Source organism: Macrotis lagotis, chromosome 5, assembly GCF_037893015.1.
Source record: "Macrotis lagotis isolate mMagLag1 chromosome 5, bilby.v1.9.chrom.fasta, whole genome shotgun sequence".
Taxonomy (NCBI): Eukaryota; Metazoa; Chordata; class Mammalia; order Peramelemorphia; family Peramelidae; genus Macrotis; species Macrotis lagotis.
The window spans coordinates 70,167,127-70,170,969 of record NC_133662.1 but is presented as its reverse complement, the minus strand read 5'-3'; the positions used below and the strand labels follow the sequence as shown (position 1 = coordinate 70,170,969).

The 3,843-nt window shown below is 38.8% G+C and overlaps 1 pseudogene; it reads left to right on the top strand.

Moving 5' to 3' along the window:
• The first annotated feature begins 2,928 nt into the window (after nt 1–2,928).
• LOC141489308 (ribose-5-phosphate isomerase pseudogene) lies at nt 2,929–3,600 on the top strand (annotated as a pseudogene).
• The last annotated feature ends 243 nt before the right edge of the window (nt 3,601–3,843 follow it).

The following is a 3,843-nucleotide window of genomic DNA, read 5'->3' as shown; positions in this document are numbered from 1 at the left end:
CAAACTGCAGAAATTTCCTGAAGCCAACAGCCTACTTATTCTCTGTGCTATAAATGAGCTTTGCAAAAGAGCAGAGAAACAGAGGGAAAGGAGCAAACCATGTGTCTAGACTTGAAATGGAGTTTAACTTTACACCTCAGTCTCTCTCCCTTCTTACCAAATCTTGGAGAATCAAATCCAAATGACAGATATCAACCTTGACTGCCATAGCACTAAGATGGCAATATATTGCTGAGGAAAAGAGGAAATGTGATATTTCACTGAAGGAGTAGAGGAGGGGCAATTTGTGACTTTGTGGCACTCTACTAAACCTCAGAGAAGGAACTCAGCAACCAAATGGCATCAGCTATGTCCCCCAGTCACCTAGGATAGAGACACCTGGGGCTGATGAGCCATGAATTGGGAAGAGACTGAGAAGTTTTGAGATCCAGTCCCAGTGAAAGTATTAAGTATTATCAAAGAGGAATCAGAAAAAAAGTTAGGGAGATGGCTGGGCAGGGAGGGAGGGGAGAGACTAAAATTATCAAAGATCTCAGAAAGGAAAAACCTCAAAGACCTTAAACACCAAAGATAAATCAATAGGGAAAACATTAGCAGAAGAAGGAAACATAATCTCCTGAGCTAGTAAACAAGTTTATTTTAAATGTGAATGGATAAAACAATCCAATAAAATGAAAAAAGAGTGACAGATTGGATAAGAAAACAAAACCTTGTGTAAATGCAGTAGTACTATCTAATGAACAAATACCACAAAACAAAGGAAAATGACCCAGCACTTGATGAGACAGAGGACCTCCTAGAATATGGGAAGAAGATGGAACCACAATGCACAGTTTCTAAGACATTTAAAAGAGAAATTAGAATTATCAGAGCAGAGTTTATGGTTTGCACAACAGAACATTGGCAGAATAGAAAAACTTGAATCTGCAATGGCAACAATAAAAACAAAAGAGAGGATAACTGATCAGTCATGCAAATAGGTAGAAAAGGACAATCTAAAGCAAAAAGTTTTAAAAGAAAACATGTTTTCTATTTCAGCAAAATGTACTGATTTTGAAGACAAGATGTACTGACACATTAAGGATTATAGACTTTCTAGAAGAACACTAGAAGTAAAAAAACAAAATGAACATTACAATCAAGAAATAATACAAGAAAACTTCCAGGAACTTTTGAACACAAGAAGGAATTGACAATTAAAACAACCCATAGATCATTGCCTGAAAGAAAAAAGAAGACTGCAAATTCTAAGACATATAATGGTTTTTCATCTCAGAAAAAACAAATTTTTGCAATTGGCCAGGGGAAAGACTTTTAAAAACAAAGCAAAGGAAATTTGAATGACATTAAACTTTTCTGCACCCATCAGAAAACACTGGAGAGAATGGAATAATATATTCTGAAGAGCAATGGAGTTTAGGATGCAATCCAGCATGACCTGCATGACAAAAATGAACTTAATTATAAATGAAAAAAGATGGACATTTAATAATAAAGAGGAGTTTGAAACATTATTCAAAAGAAAACCACACTAGAAGAGATTCTTAGCTTCTCAAATACTCCCAAGACAACAGAAATGCAAAAGGGGTTAAAGTATGCAAGGACAGCATCAAGGACAGAATAGTGACAGCAGAGAGATAAATAAGAGACTTTTTTCTAAATGTACACTAGGAGATAAGGGGTTAAAATGGAAGTCAGGTGAAAGCCATGGCAAAGAGGAAGATCTGTAGCATTATATATACAGAAACATGTGAGATCTGTCTTCTAATGAATCAATGTCTTTTGTGGGACTTAAAAACAAAATAGAAGGGAACATGGAAAGAGAGAAGGGAACATGGAAAGAGAGAAGAGAAGAGAATAGAGGGAAGTGTGTAATGTGTCTAGGTCAAACTGAGGGTGTGAATTGCTGAAAGAATTGCAGTCTCTGGCCTTAGGGCCCCAGTTGATTGCAAAAAATAATCTTTCAATTAATTTCACTAAGATATACAATTTAAGATGTGTGAGTGTTGGTTTTTCCTTTTGATGTGTCACAAACTTGCCATTTTTTAAAGAAACATTTATTTTGAATTTTACAACTTCCCCCCTAATCTTGCTTCCCTCCCCCCACCCCCCACAGAAGGCAGTCTGTTTCCATAGTATGCAATGTTCTGAGCTGGATGTTATGAGAGAGACATCATATCCTTAAGGAAGAAACATAAAGTATGAGAGATAGCAAAATTACACAATAAGATAACATGATGTGTTACAAACTTGCTACTTTAGTGGAAGAATTAAAAAGGGAGGAAAGAGGGAAACCTTGTTTCAGTGATGGCAAGGATGAGGGGTTCCACCAATGAATACACTAATATAGAGAGACATTCTAGGAAGGGAGATAAGGAATCCTAGCTAAATGTTGTCAGCAGAGATGAGATGCTTGAAAAGAACATTTATACTGCCTAGGAAGAGGATTGGGCAAATAGTGCCTGGGGTAATTTTTGGTATAAATACAAGGAAGAAATTTTGAGACAAATGAGGAAAGAAAATGACCAGGGAGAGGAGTTTAGTGATGAGTTGTATAATCAGATACTTGGTGAGGGGGTCTTACTAGCCAAAAGCAATACATATATATATATATATATATATATATATATATGTAATAAAAATTTATATATATAGATATATATATATTTAAATATAAATATATATATATATATAAACCCTTTTGTTGCTGTAATTTTATTGATTTTTTTACTATACCTCCCCCCAATTCCATGCTAAGACAATTAACATTAGTTTTATTTTGAGTTCCAAATTTTCTTCCTCTTTCCCAGTCCTCCCACCTCATGAGAAGGCAAGACATTTGATACAGGTGCAGTCATAAAAACCATATTAACAAATAAGTCATGTAAAAGAAAACTGACCAAAAACACAATAAAAGTTTTGAAGAGGATGCTTTGCCCTGCGCGCCCACAAGCCCCAGAGCCCCGAGCCGTGTCCGACTGCGAGGAGGCCCAGCGTCTCTCCAGCCGGAGGGCCGTGGAGAACCAGGTGAAGAATAACCAAGTGCAGGGGATTGGCAGCGGCTCTGCCATGATCCATGCCATCCAGAAGCTAGCGGAGAGAGTAAAAAAAGAAAACCTGAACTTTATCTGTATCCCCACATCCTTGCAAGCCCAGCAGCTCATTCTCCAGAACGGCTTAACCGTGAGTGAGCTGGACCAGTACCCCGAGGCTGACCTCGCTCTTGACGCTGCTGACGAGGTGGACTTGGAATTCAACCTCATCAAAGGCACTGGAGGCTGCATGACTCAGGAGAAGAACGTGGCCAGCTGTGCCAAGAGTTTCGTGGTGATTGCTGATTAGAAGAGTGACTCAAAGAACCTGGGTGAGCAATGGGCCAAGAATTCCCATCGAAGTCCTCCCAACGGCCTACATCCCCCTGAGCAAGACTCTGTGCAGGATGTTCAGCTACGGTTGGCCAAGCCCAAGCTGGGCCCCGTGATGACGGACAATGGAAATTTTCTGCTGGACAGAGTTCCGACCCCCTTACTGGAACTAGTGATAATCTTTATGCTTTCACTTTTGGTTTGTCGATTTGTTTTTGAATTTACATTATATTAGCTCACAAAAAACATAGTTAAACTTTTAGATCAAGAGTTGAGTGGTGACCTTCATGGACAAGCTGTTTTGACCCCATACCTTTCTTCCCTCGGCTGAGGTCAGACCACTCAACCAAAATGAGAAATCCTCGACATCTCAACCTCCCTGTCAGAAAGGACTTTCCCAGTACAGCCCTTACTGCTAGGAGATACCTCTCTGGGCAAGCGGATTTTTTTTTCCTGTTTCTTTGTTTGCCTTTCTCAG